At 34.4% G+C, this 16955-nt stretch overlaps 1 long non-coding RNA gene across 2 annotated transcripts; it reads right to left on the bottom strand.

Moving 5' to 3' along the window:
* Positions 1–3332: 3332 nt before the first annotated feature.
* LOC149918228 (uncharacterized) lies at positions 3333–16508 on the bottom strand. 2 transcript variants are annotated; one of them, XR_016466454.1, is made up of 6 exons: positions 16427–16508; positions 14478–14568; positions 11000–11086; positions 7281–7428; positions 6571–6675; positions 3333–3469 (listed from the first exon to the last, which is right to left on the bottom strand). It is a non-coding gene; the product is annotated as an uncharacterized LOC149918228 (long non-coding RNA). The 2 variants fall into 2 exon arrangements; XR_016466453.1 differs by lacking the exons at positions 3333–3469; positions 6571–6675; positions 7281–7428; positions 11000–11086 and adding an exon at positions 12230–13780.
* Positions 16509–16955: the final 447 nt, after the last annotated feature.

Raw genomic sequence — 16955 nt, 5'->3', positions numbered from 1 at the left:
TAATGAAATAAATCAAGAAAATTTATTCTTGAACAGAATCTAAACCACCTCTGGATTTGCACCAGATATTATTTTAGTCCTTGTAGATTGCTTCTTCCAAGAGAGTACAAGGGAGAACCTAGTTTCCTAACATCACTGGTACTGTTATGTAGACTCAAAAAAAATGTTATACTTTTTTTTCTTTTTTTTGATTGCTGACCTACTGTCATGTGATCACTAAAAAATGATCTGCTACATGAAAATATTAATTTAATTTACAAAGAATATTAGTTAAAAAATATGAGCAGGAAGGCTGAAGATAAATCCCCACTCCACAGACATGTCAGCTGTAAAAAACTATGCTAGTCTGGTCATAGAATTTTCAAGATTCACCAAAAATTGCTGCACAAAAAAAGCAATTGGACATGTTTGATAAAGGTGACTAATACAAAAGTTACAATAGCCCAAGGCTTGACTATTTGTGCATTTACTGAAACATTCTGCAGCATGAGAGACAAAGCTGAACTAAATATGATTTAGCAATCTCAGAGTAACCAGAACAATATAACTTGATGATATGTCTGTGAACATATGTTGTAAAAGCCAGCTGGTGTCCCTGAGTACATCATTATAAGCCAAAGATTATGCTACTGCTACCTGCAGTAGTGAGGGGAAGACTGGTGCAGATACTGGAGTGAGACATTTCACGACTGGATCATGAAATATAAAATGTTTAATATCAACAGAAGATAAAGGGAATGAGAGGCTTATTTAGGAAAATGGAAAGAAATAGGAAGTGGAGCTAGGATGGGCCACAACCATAGCATTTTGCAGCACAGATATGATCCTTGCAACAATGGGCATGGTGTAAGTAAAATTAATACAGTAAACTCTAAAACCATCTGACATGAGTTAAAAAAAAAAAAAAAAAAAGAGGATGTGGAAAGAAAATTGTGCTGGAACCTGGCTGTCCCTAACCCTTGTGAGTGAAGGTACTTTTGACATTGTTCTGATTTATACAAGGGCACAAATAAGCCACCTATGATGGACAACCAGAGGAAAACAGAATTATCATTTTTTCCAGACACACCCAGCAGGGCTGGTCATATTCATGGGCAAGGGTTCAGTGTGGAAGTCTTCCTGCCATTTTCTATGAAGAAAAGAAAATACAACTAGGAAATCCACAGCAAAGAAATAGTGGCCCTTGATAGAAATTAAAATTTCTTTAGGACACAGTGGATTAAAAGTTCCTATAGACAACACAAAGAAACTATTCTCTGTACAGTTATCAGTTGTCAGGGGTAATTGGCAGAGTTTTGTCATTAACAGAGCAGCTAGTTTTGTTCAAAAAGTAATCAGTCTAAATAAATGCAATGATATTTAAAAGTGTCCTTGAGAAGTAATCCTTTTAGAAACAGGGTGACACAGGTGCCATAATTTCTTAAGTTCAAATTTCACGCTCACATTACCTTGAAGTACTGTGGGTACTGAAAACATTCTTACTCTTGACTCCCAGTTGTTGAAACAGTTATAGGACACAGAAATCTGTATTTGAATTTTATGCATCCCCTTACAAATTCAATTCCACTTACATAATTTTCTTTCAGAATTTTTTTACTATTAATATCATACCACTAAACACAACTAAGTTTAACAGTAACAAAAAAACCCAGCATTAAGTGAAATGGGGTTTAACAGTAGCTATTACTATTCTGGGACTTGTCTTGCCAATTAATATTAATATTTCACCACATTTCCTTAGCAATGAAAGAGCAGAAAATGAATTAGAGCTCCTGTTCAAAATAAAGTCAAGCTAATTAAAAAAAAAAAAGAAGAAAAATCAGTATTAGTTCCCAAAGAAAAACTGCCAGAGGCATATTTCATATTTCACAGGTGGAAAACAGACTGGAAGTTTTCAGTTTTGCTAATGTGAAAATCCCACAGAAATAGGTTGATTATTTCAATATTAAGTAATATCTTAAGTCTTCCTTCTTATCTTCCTTTTGCAGCAGATGCCACAATATCCAGTGAATAGAAACCCTGTGATTTTATTTTTCCAAATCAGTTTTAATGTTTTCTTTTATTATTATGTCAATTAGACATTTCTGTCAATGCATAAAGTTGGATTTCACACTCTTATTCGCTCTGAATGAAAGTATTGTGCCATTTGAAACCTTATAGCTACTACTATCAGCTTCAACATTGAGCCTCAGTATTCCAGGACTGTACCTCTAGTACCACTTCACAGTTTGTCATAGTTCTTGTCATGTTTTTGCTCTAGAACAGATGCAGATTGGATGAATGAAATTGCTGAAGGTGAAGGCTGAAAGATACTGTCAGAAGTTATGAAAGAAAAATCACATATATCACCCATCTTATGACAGCAGCAGTTTTTTACCCAAGACCCCTTTTTAAGTTAAAATGGGGGGAACATTCAGGAAAAAAAAACAACCCACACGCAAATATGAAACACTAAGTATTGTTATTGCTACCTACAAACTGGTGTAAGGCTGCGATGCTCTCACTGTCAATTTTAGTTCTAATAAGAAAGTTGTGAGCACTGAGATATAAACAACAGAAAAGTGTAAGTCATGATTGCTGCAAAATTGTGCTAACATACTCAAGGAAAGAAGGTAACTTCATAACATCCATTCTCCATGAAAACTGTTGACATAGCAGTGATATTAAGCAAGGTTTGCCTTGTGAAGCTAGTTTCTACATCATGCTATCTTATGAGGACCCACTCTGGCAAAGTAGCTTTAGAGAGCGTAGTGGAGTATCTATCTGAGGGCAGTTTGAGAATCCTAGGAGTTCAGAGGATATCTCATTTTTACCATCAAAGGTATGTTTCAGGCGCATATAATCTATGTTACTATAAATGTCCTGGTAGAAAGTTGTTACCAATCATCGTATTATTAAACTCCATCATATTGTTAAAAATAATAATAAAAAAGCTATAAATAAAAAATGAAGGAAGGGTGTACACATTTACTTCTATCTGAAAAAACAACAGCTAATTTTAATAGTGACTGCCTCATGGGGGAAAAAAAAGCCATGGGGAAAGGCTGTAATGAAATGCATACTTGGAAATCGAAAACCCAAAGTATTCATTTTAACAACAATTTCAAATCAATTGTTGTTGCATCGTTATTGAAAAACATGAACTAGAGTTTTCTCTATGACAAATTTTCTTGAATCTCTACAAACAATCCACTTCTCATCATAATTGAAGTGTTAGGTAATGAGCACCCATCTACCTGGGGATAGTGACATTGATTGTATTTCTTCTGGAACTGCAATAAAAGTGGCTGAGAATATAAAACTTCTGCTGTGTGTGCCATAATAACTTTATTTATTCTTTTACCTTATCTTGGTGTTAATTTTAGAGTTCAAAAAATCCACTCTACCCTGGAGTACATGCATGAAGACATGTTGTCAGTGCTTAAGAAGCAGAATGTCCTTTCACAATGGCCCCCACTTGTGATTCTCTCTACAAAGAAAATATTGTTAAAGAAAGAAGCCAAGGAAAACAAGATTCTGTTATTGGCTGCTTCCTATCATTTTTTGTCTCGCTTCCTCAGTTCCTTTCTACATTTCCTCTTTTTCTTATTTTTCTTTGATGTCCTTCTCTTTCACCTTGATGTTTTTCATTTCTTAGATGAAATGACTTTGTTGAATAATGAAAATGGTATGTCTTTTGTCACAATTATTACATATAATTAATACAATTAAATGTAGTGTCATGTCATATATATTGATGAACTAAATAACAATTAATAGCGAGAGGAAAACTTTGAAAATCATCTTGTAAAAAAGTTTCTTGAATTATTTCTTTCAAATGAATTTCATGAGCCATAAGTTACTTTTAAAGCAAGGTTATAGAGTTAATGGTACAATTAAGTAATTTAAAGCAATAGATCATAATGTGAAATATCTTCCAAATTTTATTACAGAGAGCATACATAGCATACTGCATTGGCAGTGCTGCTGAATTTTTTCTATCATTCAGTACTCATAAGAAAAATATCTCTGCTTTCTTCTGACCACATACACACCTTTGCCCCAAAGTGACTTGCAGTTGCTTTTTAAAGCACTGTTTCTCAGCCCCTTAGAAATCCTTTTCCCAAGCTCATTTCACTAGTACAGATGTGAATGAAAATTGAGTGTTCTGTAATTTGGCTTTTTTAGCTGACATTTAGCTCCAATAAGTAGATAATCTCAGCAGCATTAAAAAAAAAAAAAAAAGGAGGGTGAAATTGAAAGATATGAATGCCGTTCTTCAGCATGGATTTCTTTGTTCTCTCAGTTGCTTGTATTACACTGTATTACAGCATACCACAATCCCTTAACCCTGCTTTTCCTCTGTATGTCTCTGATTCTATAGTGCTATCATCCACACTAAAACATCAGGAGGTAAAAGTTAAATATAATAGGCAATGTTCTTTATAAAGAAGGAGTTGACTAAACAGAAGGAGCTAGAAGCAGTCAAATCACAGATCAAGAAAATATTGCAACAGAGAAAACAGGAACAATATTGCCTTTTTTGATTTAGAAGACTGATGGGCAATGCTATATATAGAAAGGGGAGAAAATGAGACTTCAAAACTCTAGGGAAAAGAGCTGAACAATTGCCAAAACACTGTGAGTCAGTTGTCACAACAGCACTTTACAGAAAGAAATGCAAAGAGAATCAAAAGGCAACAGGTAAAAAATTACCCCCTTGATATTATGTTTTTGCCATTTTCATACTAACTAGCATACTCTTCCCCTTCCGCTCACCAAGAGTTGTATAACTATGAGTGTGACAGAGGCTTCTGAATTTATTATTTCAGGATATGACAATCAAGGAATTCTTCAGACTGTTAAGAACTCGTCCTTCCTCAGAAATAGGAAGGACATGTACCTTAGTAAAGCATTGTCTGTGTTTCTTTTAATTGCCTGCTAAGGGCATTATTTTTGAACTTTCTTTAATATTTTTTGGCTGGAGTTTCAAGGAAAATAACAATGTCCAACATCCCCCTAAGGTATAAATGAAATCTATTAGAACCAAAGAAATGGGTCACTGTAAGTTTCTTTAGAAGGAGCCAAACACCCTGCTGGTGCAAATGGGCATTTTTTCCATTTTAATTTTGGATTAAAGAACCGTTTTAGAAGAGAATCTTTATTTTCACGGTTTTTTAATCTGTGAAGCATATTGGTTGTTTCACATAAATAAACTGCTTCTTATCAAAATCTCTCCAGTTACATTTGCAACATGATTTCATGGCTTTAGGTAAAAATTAAATGAGTAAATTGCTACATTTGTCTTAAACAATAGTGTCTACATACATACATGATTTAGGGAGCTATTTAATACCAGTGGCCACAAGTAAGCCTATTGGGATGACAGGAATCTAAGCAGACAGATTTTGTGCATCAGTATAAAGAGCTGAGCTATCTAAGTACCACAGAAGTTATAGTCTAGCTGATTAAATGCTGATTTGGCTCTAGGTTCTGACTCCTGATATCACAGAGGCAAGCCAATTTTCTGCCAGCTCCGCATCACCATAACTGCATTGAAATCAATGTATCAAGTTAATATGCTTCAGTTTAGTAGTGACTTGGACCATCATTTTTATAAGAACTGATTTGAATGAAGGGCATTCTAATTCATTGTACATAGATAGAGGCTGTTTTTACATTGCTAATGAACATAACCTCCTATTCTCTTCCATTTTACAAAATATCTTCCCTTTTCCTTTCCTTAGATGAGTCCATTTTTCATATACAGCTGATACAACTTCTTTTCACCATTAGGGAGTAATCCATCAGCACCTGTGGCAAGCTAAAAAAGTGTGCTAAACACAAATATAAATCTTTGCAGTATTGGAAGTTTTTTACTGTGAATCATGTAAATGCATTTAGAACTACTGACAGCCATTCACCTGTGGGCAGTTTCCCATCAACTTCCCTGGGAAACTTACATGTAAATAAGTCAACCTCTGCTACCGCTACCCAGTCACCTAACAGCAGGACAAGGATCTGCAAATCCATATTTTGAATTCCAACTCAATTAGAACAACATGAAAGCGTCTATTTTGTTGAAAATAAAAACAACTTTTAAATTCATTTCAGCTGTATCTGTACTCTCCTAAACATGGAGCAAAATACATATGAGCAAGCACTGGATTCAACCAGATCTACTCCAATATGTTAAAAGCCATGAGAAGTAGAAATAAAAACTGAAGTCCATTTGAAATTAATTTCACACATCTATAAGATTAATAAAAGTAAAAAATATTGAGTATTGGTCATTTTTTCATTTGTTTAGTGGATTTTTAAAAGAAATGACCAATATGGATATTCCCCAGAAATCAAAAGCCAATACATAGCAGATTAGCTGTATTATTTATTATAAAACAGCTGAGCAGAATGTTCAGAAAAGGGTCTAGATCAAGTGCTGATGCTACAGTAAATCAATTTTTATCCTGCAGAGTTTTTATTTCATCAAGGAAATTTTGCCTTGCCTTGCAAAATATTCTATAGTTGATTTGAAGAACTAATAAATATACTGTGACACCTGTACAATTTATTATCTGACAAATGACCTACCTTTGTGTCCTTGAACTCTTGTTATCTCTAGGTCACCTTTTACACATTTATCTTCTTTCTCCACTGACAAAGAGGACCTCATGCAGAATCTCTTATCAAATTCTCCTATGTTTTAAAATATAGATATGACAATATTTTCATGTAACTAATTAACATATAAGCTTATTTCCTATTTTTCATCTACAATGCTCAGAAAAGGGTTAATTTTTCATGTTGACCCTAAAACTATTGACACAAATAGTAGACATAATTACACAAAAGCAATAGAAAATGAAATTTAGCTGTGTTTGGAAATCTAAACCAAAATGTAGAGACTAAAGACTTAATTTCTAAACTTCACTGACCACTCCAAATATATATCATGGATTTGTGAAGAGGAAAGGACCTGAAAAAGAGCAGTTATGAAAGCGCAGAAATACTGTGTGCAAGATAGTGAGGAAAAACGCTGTCAGAAAACAATGTTCAAAGCCAATCCTGAGAAAGTATTCCAATAGAAAAAGGTCTAAAGAATTCATCCACAGTGTCATCAACAGAAAATTAAGTCTTTTAAAATAAATATATGCATTTCCTTACAGAAGAACATTTTCTGATGTCAAATAATAGAAGGAGATGATTCAAAGCTATCTTTTCCAGAATGGGAAAACAAAAACAAACAAACAACGAACAAACAAACAAAGCGGTGCCTAGATTAATTAGTAAATGTTCACTACCTTTCTTCTGGAGTTTATAAACTGGTTCTCTAAAGTGTTACTCAGTGCTTACAGCAGACAAGTAGAGCTCCAGCGTTGAAATATACCAAGGTTTCCCTCCATTTCGACTTTTCCTCACAAAAAGGAAGAGTACTGTCATTTTTAAATCCTAAAGAAGTGGATATAAGACATGCTCAATAAAGCTGACATGTCCTGGATATGTCAGATTGTCTTGGTATATATTATCACAGACGTGCTTGTGTACTGTTTTATTGGAATCCTTTGGTAAATATGATAGTTTAGTTACACTATAATAACATTGCCATTTTCATTATTTTTGCAGTAAGTTACTAATGAGTCAGATCAGTGAACAGACAAGCAGGATAAAAATCATCAATTGCTGAATTTCTTAGATGCAAGAATTATTAGGAATAAAAACAGGAGAGTTTATCCCGCCAAAATATCATTATTTAAATGGCATTCCAAAATCTATATACAATAGTATGTAAGATGAAAGGATAGTTTCTTTAAGAAGACCAGATAGGAGAAAATAAAAATGTTTTTTTCATATTGAGAATTAAAAGAAAAAAAAATAGATGAAATGAGGAGGGAATTTTAAAACATGGGTAATAATGAAAAGGAGATAAAAAATAAGATAGTGGAAAAGCAGAAAACATTTATGAAAAAGTGGATAATACATCTAGCAGAATAAGACAGGATTATCCAGATTGTTGGGAAAAACAAAAACAAAAAACAAACAAAACAAAAAACAAACAAAAAAAAAAACCCACCACATTTTAAGAATGTGGAGGAATCACAAGGATATAAGTGAACAAATGATGTCAAATCAACTTAATTACCATGAGGATCAGGCACTGGCAATCATTTTGGTTATACCACACTAAAGATTTTAAAAAAGGATTAAAACCATGAAAAAAAGTCATTAATACCATTTGAAATGACTACTCTTAGAAGTTAAATTGTAGAAATACAGAATGGAATATTTTTTGGGTAGCATTTGGGCAGATTTAGAGTATTACATAAGCTTCTGGACATGCTCCAAATTTCAATACCAACATCAAACTTCAAGGATAACCCAAAGGATATGGGAAATTCTCTCTCTCTCTCCATTTAGAACTAGAAGAGCCCTGGCTGTAACACTTTGCCATGTTCTGAGCTGTCACCTCAGAAAAAAATATGAATCTCTTCAGTGAAGTTCAGAAGAGAGCAACAACAGTCATCAGACATCATAACTCAGAAGAGAGCTGGACTGGATATAGCCTGTCCAGCTTTGAGAGAAAAGGTAGATCAATGGCCTCAAAGTATGTAGTAGATCTCAAAGAGAAAAGAAAATACTATTTTCTTCTTTCCAAGATGGAAAAAAAAAAGTATACTGCAGCAAGATCAAGGTTAGATTTCAGGGCAGACCGCATACAGAAAGAGAAAGATAGCAAGGCAGAGCATAAATTGTCTGAAAGTCTTCATCTTTACAGATTTCCAGCAATAGGCCAGATGAATATCTGCCAGAAGGAAAATAAGTACTCCTAGAGAAGTGGACTAGCATTTCCCTTGCCTTCCAATCCGTTTGTGCTTGACTTTATTTTACTGAATCTGAACATCAACCTCTTACACTTTGTACAGTAACAAAGCAATTAAAATTAACTGAGGCTGTGCCTGTAGGTGCAGTGTACAGATATTGACATAGAATGCCATTCATTAGGAGCATTGCTTAATAATAAGCAGGTTTGTTCATGTTCAATATAACTTGAACAAGAATTTGAATTGCATTCTACTAAAGTGTAGAAACTATTTGTTTGCTTACAGTAGGAAATAGAAACATAACCAAATTGCTGAAAAACAGTCACATTTTCTCATTGAAGTCTAGTTACGTTTTCATCTAGTTCTTGCTGTGTGCCTTTTTCAGCTTTCCACATTTCCTGCACTGCTTATCAAGAAAATTCAAGCACTAACAACAGTTATTTCCACTAACAACAACTCTATCAAAGGGAAGTATCAGCTGCCTACAGTCAAGTTTGAATTTATAATCTCTTTTTATATAGGTACATTAATATATAACTTTTGATTTTCCAACTTTAACATTCTTAAGAACATATGATAATAAAGAAAGAATAGAAAAGTACCTAGTCAGTTTTGTACATATATTCTTGATTTCAGAAGATTGATCGTACATTTCTGTTGACACAATCAAGAGTCAAATTCAAATGATAATAGATATCACACACTAGAATCATAACCAGTTCTCCAAGTGAAATTTGGCTGTTGCACCTGTGCCTTTGGTGCAACTAATTTGAAATCAGTGCAGGCATTTCTTCCTAAAACTGGACTAACTCTGTTGATTCCAAAAGACTCACATAAAAAGATTTAACACTAACCAGCAGCTCCCATAACAGCTTAAATATTAGCAATTGTGATGATTCAGTATTCCTCAGTCAGGGATGTGTAGGATAAGGACAATCATATCTGCATGATATATTATCACACCATTAAGTAAATATGAAGCATCTATCATTGGCCATTGCTAGAACAGGATATGGAAATCTCTGAACAATCATTCAGTTCTGGAACAACATTTCTTTTGTGTCCAAGCACCTGGCCTTCAGCAAACACATGCATACTGACTAGAAAACTCATGAGTAAGTGTATGCAGAAGTGGCACAGAAGAAAACTGGCAGTTTTTTTGGAGACAAATTTAGATTCTTCACTAATATATAAACATGTTTATAAAATTAAACTTAAGCTTCAATACAAGATACTATTATAAATCCTGTTTTCTTGGGGGCTTTAAAATCGGTTTGATTTAGTTACATACACCATGTGTTACATACCCATATGTTGAGGTAAGGTGTTATGGAGTGTCCTTGTCTGTAGATATTCAAGACCTGCCTAGACTCCTACTTATGCAACCTGGTGTTGGGAACCTGCTTTGGCAGGGGGGGGGGTGGATTCGCTGATCTCAGGAGGTCTCTTCCAACCCCTACAATTCTGTGATTCTGCAATGCTACTGAGGTGATCCCAGATTCTTAATGTGCATTGCTTAATGCGATACTATTGAAAAACTTAATTTTTTCCACCTAATTCCATATCTAGCTTAATTTGATGTACTTCTGTGTCTGCAACAACTTCTAATGCATTGCAGTTGTACTTTTGTGATGCCCTGTTATGAATTTAGCAGTGTCATCTCTGATTGTCAGTTCCTGAAAACAACAATAGGCCTCATTCAGTAGATAAGCTTATTAGTGAAACGTTACTGTTTGGGTTAATAACTTTAAGTACCAGAAGTGAGAATTATCTAAATCACCTGGGATCTCCTAAGTTGAGGGAAAATAAATGTACTTTTCCATGTGGACCATGGGTTCACTGAATGTATACTGAATGTTCACTGAAGCATAGGATTTTGGTAAATGAGTGAATTTTAACTGTAAGAACCACTGTAAGAACCACAACCAACCCAAATAAACCTGTTCCTACTTTCAGTGGTATGTTAATAGTGTTGCCTCTCTTCTTTAGGGCAATAAAAAATACAGACTGGCAAGGTATTTCAATATTTACTTCATTTTATCATGGAGAAAAAAAAAGTAAGAAAGGGGGAGTCTGTAGCAGAAATAAACTGCAGCTTCAGGAAGAGAAACTATTCCTCAGAGGTACTCCAGAGAAACAGCTTTATTTAAAGCTAAAAAAGTTAAGTAATTTTCACTTCTTTTTCCATTAATGAATCTTACCAACTTCTTAAATCTTGTGGTGAAGGAAATGCAATTTCCTACTTCATTGTTTCAGGCTCACCTCCGTACATACAGCATTCCTATTGTCTGAAGCAGAATGAATGATAGTCACATAAAAGTAAAAAAAAAAGTTTTGCTTACTATCTTTCAATTGCCCGAACCATATATTGCTGAAACCTAACAGCTTAGTGTCAGTATCAGAATAATTTTGTTCAGTTATAAAAACCTTTAAAATTATGAAAATAATTATAAAAAATAATCTTAATATAAATATTAAGATTTTATAAGTGTTCTGAAAAGTTTAACAAATTGATTTAAATTTTACACACAACCTCACATTATTTTTTCTAAGCTCTCCTTTCCCAGGAAATCGAAGGTAAGAGGAGTTGGTGAGTTACTCTTCAAATTGATTTCTACTTTCAAATAAAGTTCCCAATGAAAATGGAAGGTTTCAAATGAAAATACAGTGTTACTGTTAAATCCTTAGCTTTGGTTGACATATATTTTTCAAAATAAATGAAATCAATGGGGCAAGTATCATAACTATAGTTTTGTTACAGAATTTGTCCTCTAGTTCTATTGTATCTTTTCTTACAGAAGCTTGACAGACATTGTTTACTAGTCAGACATATAAAAAAAATGAAGAAAAGAAAAACACAGAAAGAAAACAAAAGAAACATTAATCTTAAAAATTGAAGAATCATAATGCTGCCTATCTGAGAGCTTTATCAGCATAGTCAATTTTCCTTACTCTCATTCTTTCCTATTACTGGTCCTGAATAGTTTCAAATTTGATTCATGGATTTCCACACAGGAAGATATTTGGTCTTGTATAAAGCTTCATTAAAGTCAATAGATGTCCCTAGGCATGCTAGATTCTGTCCACAGAAAGCTCAATTTTTGGATTAGTTTCTTGCAGCAAATACCAGTACATTCAACTTTGTATGCCTAAAGCAAGTCATTTATACAGAAGTGGTACAATTTCCAGAAAGACTGACAAACCAACACACCCAGGAAAGTTGATGCGAACAGCAAATGGTTTTGAAGAAAGTGGATATTATGTATCTGTAAAACAACTGTGGAAAAACAACCATGGAAAAAAAGACTACTGTATCTCATTCTGAAGTCCGCACTTTAAAACAAACATTGACAAGCTGAAGAGAGATTACAGAATACCCCCAAAATCAAAATGAATACAAGGAGAGTAAATAATTAACAAGGCAAGTTTACTTAAATCATTTTTAAAAAGACTGAGATTATTTCATTAAAATATTGAAATACCTCCAGGAAAAATATAACAGCAACTCTTATCAATAGGAAATTGATATTTTAATAGAGAGAAGTCTTTTAAAGTGTCTAGATACTAAAAACTAGTAGAGTAGCTATTAGTAGAATGATCAGCCCTCAGCATAAATTACTGAGGGAAATGGCAGTTCTCAATCTCTTGAGGACTTCATTTCAAGAAGGATTGCTTTTCTTTATATTTCAGCCAAACAGAGAAGCAGCAGTTTAACACAAGTGTAATTGAAAGAAACCATGTGGCATCTGAATATATCATCTGATGACATAGACATCTCTACTCTCTAGGGTTTCCAAGTTTATGAAAAACTCTCAGCAGAAACTTGTGACCTTTTACTTCTATACCATATCTAGTATACATATGGAATTTTTAAAATTTACTTTTTAGGCAGAATAATAATTGAGAAGATATAAATCTATTACACACTTCAGAAGAAATGAGTAAAATGATATTTGGGATACTAAAAAAACCAAAAATTTTAGTGATAGTTGAAATATATAATTTGCATCTAAGCTCTAAATAGAACTTTCAGTTAATGTATATTATTTAATTTGAAACATATTTTGAAAGAAAAATATCATAATGAGGTTTTGGCACACACACTGAATGCCGTGAAAGACTTTGAAGTGACAATTGCAGTAAGCAAGTTCAGTATTTATTCCCATCACATTAAACCCATCTATAATTCAACTGATCTCAGAGCTACCAGGGAGAGATCACCCCCATTGGAGAAAGCCTGCTTCAGTATACAAAGCAAGAATGTGGAAGGAGTTAATACTTTAATTAGACTAGCTCAGGCTTGGAGTCATTTCAGTCATCCACAGACACAGCTAACAAGGTTTTTTTTGTTTGTTTTCCTTTTTGAAATCAAAATAATGCCTTTTGTTTTTAGAGCAATAGAGAAACAAGAATGTCTTCATTCTCAGGGGCTCATTGAAGCCATCTAAGCTGTAAAAGCAGCTTAGCCAAACTCTTGCTGATGAAGATTCACTGACATTGGCAGGGCTTACACCTAGAGGCATTCCTGCTTTATACATGTGCATAGTATACGTGAACTGGAAAACAGCTGAAAAAAATAGCTGTGAGGCCATCTCAGATGGAATATGTTATCTGTTCCCTTGTAATGATCCTGCTCCTCAGCACCACAGAAAAAGAAAGTTTTCTATAAGCTCATGAACAGAAAATAACTATTGTCAGCTTCTTAAAGCGCTTTCTCACAGATTTGTTGTACTATAGTGTATACTTATAAACCATGTAAGATGAAGGACTGATAGCTTTCTGCTCTGAGATGAGAGTTGAGTCTTGTGCTCTTCCAGCTGTGAAGAACCCTTGCCTCTAGACACGGGCACTGTATACATGTAACAGCCATGGTCAGGGAAGCAGCCAGAGCCCCATCTGCTTCATTCCTCTGAAGTTTTAGAAAGTCAAGAGGACAGCTGCTGCTACAAAGGAGGCAGTTGCTCAGTAGGTAGAAGATACATCTGCAGGTTCAGGAGAAAAGACATCATAAGATGTACAATATCCAAGAACTATATTTTTCATCCAGAACTTAATAGGTTCAGGGTATCCTTTTCTAACTCTATGCTTGAAAAAGAAGGAATGCAAATTCAGCTCTCTTAACTTCCTTCACAGCTCTTCAGCTCTCCATTCCCTTTTAGCCCTTCTCTTCCCAGAGTTCAAACAGGTCTGGACTTCTGAACAGAGAAATATCTCTACCTACACTACTGCAAAAGGGGCCTCTGGAAGAACTTGAGCCAAGAAAAAAAAGAAAATATTTCATGTAAGTAAGAGCAAATACTATCAGACTGAAATATGGTTTAAGCATGAAGTTACACCACTACTATTAGATCTAGTTCAGAAATGCAGATCTAAATATTTTCCACTACAAGGGATACTGGTGCTGTGATATGCCCCACCACTTTTCCACAGGAAAATTTTACTCCAATGATCATATTCCACTAAGAACAGTAACGTAATATTTCCCAGAAGTTAAGATACTTTCTAACCTGCTGATACCACTTGAGCACTTTCAGGAATTCCCATCTGCCTTTAGTTATTGCTTTACCCCTCCCATAGGAAACACTGTCTGTTGAATAGGCCCTTCCCCTGTAAAGTCATCGCTGTGAATGCTGCCTTCATTATCTATGAATTCTGTCCAGAATAAAACATAAAACTCACCTTTACTGCTGTCTCCATTCACTTTATATTAGAAGAAAAAAGGATCACTACAGTATGTTACTCAGTATTTTGCTTTTTCCAAAACATTTTCCTTAAAGTAAAAAAAAAAAAAAAAAAAAAAAAGCATTGCTGTATTAAAAAGTTTAGAAGAAAAACATAAAACTGCAGTGTACAGCAGGCTTTTTCTGTAGGAAAAAAGCAAGCCTGAATGCTTTTTTGAACTCAAAAATAACTAAAATCTACACTATGACATTTTTTAATTACTTCAGGTTCAATAATGTGCTCAGTATTCAAGGAGGTCCATAAAAGTCCCTCTCCTTCCCCATGTCTCATCCTACACAGCCACCTCTCTGGATATCCAGACCTCACAAAGCTCTATTCAAACCAAAAGCTGAGTTTCTTTGTCACATTCAAAACTATTTAATCTCATGTGGAAAAAGTGTTGTTTTTTTTTTTTTTTTTTTTTTTCCCCTCACATTAATAGTCCTCAAGGTGGAGAAGCACAGTGTGGGTGGCTCACTGAGACCATTTTCCCCAGCACCTCTGCCCTGCTGTGAGCAGCTGCCCACAGGACCCCAGCTCATGCAGGAGAAAGGAGACTATTCTGCTCACAAGGGAATGGCACAAAGATTTGCAGAGCTTTCTGAGACCAATGATACAGACAGGGAAATAAGGCCACAGATTGGTCTTGGTATAATGACAACCTGCTCCAGCATTATCCTTAACTTAGACATGCTGCAGATTTAACACTCACCACCTGACTCACCCTGTAGCTCTTCCTCAGTTCTATAAAAATTATCAATTATCTTTGGTATAAACGCAATCTAGAAGATCTAGTGTTTGTTTTTTTTTTTTTTTTTTTTTTTTAAGAAATTTTAAAAACAACTTAAAAAATGATTTCAAGAACAACAGAAAAAAGTTTTCTTTTTTTTTTTTACTTGTCAAATGACTGCAGCAATGTCATGGTTTGAAGAATAAAAATAAGAAAAGTAGTAAGTTATGACGATTGCAAATATCTGCAGTCCGTCCTGAATATCTCTGAGTCTAAAAAGAAGTAGAGATGAGGGGGAATTCTACTGTTTCTTCTGTTTTGGCAGATAAAGTGTATTTTGCCTAAGTTCAGACTAGAGAAGTTCAGAATGTAACTCACTACTTACAACATTTCTTGATATGGACATATGGAAGAGCTAATTGAATTTTGAAAAAAATTCTTCCAACTGCCAAAATAATTAAAACAGCAAGGATTTAAAGACTTTAAAAAGCAGTACCAATTCTCATAGAAGGTCCAGTAGCAACTAAGCTCTCTAGGAGATACAGATTTTCAATTTCCTTCTGTTAGGGGTATTCTACAGATTATGTGCTTCACTGTCTCTACTAGTATTTTCTTCTCCCTATGTTGAAGTCCTCCTTTAGTCAAAAGTTGTTTAAGAGCATACATTTATCTCTCAGTGGAACTGCCAGAATACAGAAAATCTCCATTCAGGTGAGAAATTAACTCTCTCATACGAGAAGAAAATGGGCCAAAATAACAAACAATTCTAGAGGAATACATAGACCCTGTTCTGAAGATTTTTTTTTTTTTTTTTTAAGTGATAGTATTGTACCACTAATTAAACAGTCCTGAAGAAATCAGTGAGGAGATCATTAGGGCAATTTTTTCATAAAGGGGTCCTGTTCTAAAGAATCTCTATAAAGACATGAAGGATTCAAGATACAGAAATGATTATAAAAGTCACACAAAGATTCAAAGATACTACAACTGTCCCAAGGTACATTGTTCTAAAACTACATACAAATAAGTACACTAAAGTAATTGCCTCCACTTGTTCCTTGCTTATAGGTGGTGTTTGTTAAAAAGGATTTTCAGTAGATGTTCCAGTTGGTATTGCAGCTGGAATGATTATCGTGGTGAAAGTGGGAAAAGAAACAAACAGAAAAGGAATGCTCACCTATAGCCAAAGATCTAGGTTCACAGGAAGGACTCCACAGAGGAGAAATATCCAGAAAGAGATCCACCCCCGGTGGCAGTCAGCCTTTAAATGCAGTCTAGGATGGGGGGGGGAGAGGGGGCTCCACCACTTCCAGTCACACAGGTGAATTGCCTTCACCTGTGCTCCCACAGCTGACTCGGTCCTTTCCTCAGATGATCAATCAGTGGTTCAGGCTGTGACTCAACAGTTCCCATACAGTAGATATATGACATAAAATAACATTATTTTTTAATGATTTAATAGAATTATATTTTTTTGTTCAAAACAGCAAGAAGAGAAGAATAAGTGAATATTTGGCTTGAGTTTTAGCTCAGCATTGTCTCTCTACATACTTGAATTGAAAAACATTTAAAGAACATTTATTAGTTCTCCCTTGGAAATTCAGTTCACGTTAATTCTGTATATTTTACTAAATTGAACTATTTCTATAGATCCCATACCCTGGAAGGTTTAAAAAAAAAAAAAAAAAAAAAAAAAGCAAAGCAGA

Source organism: Phasianus colchicus, chromosome 4, assembly GCF_987193195.1.
Source record: "Phasianus colchicus chromosome 4, bPhaCol1.hap1.1, whole genome shotgun sequence".
Lineage (NCBI taxonomy): Eukaryota > Metazoa > Chordata > Aves > Galliformes > Phasianidae > Phasianus > Phasianus colchicus.
Note: the sequence above shows the minus strand (reverse complement) of the source record. Positions and strands in the feature narration are given on the sequence as shown.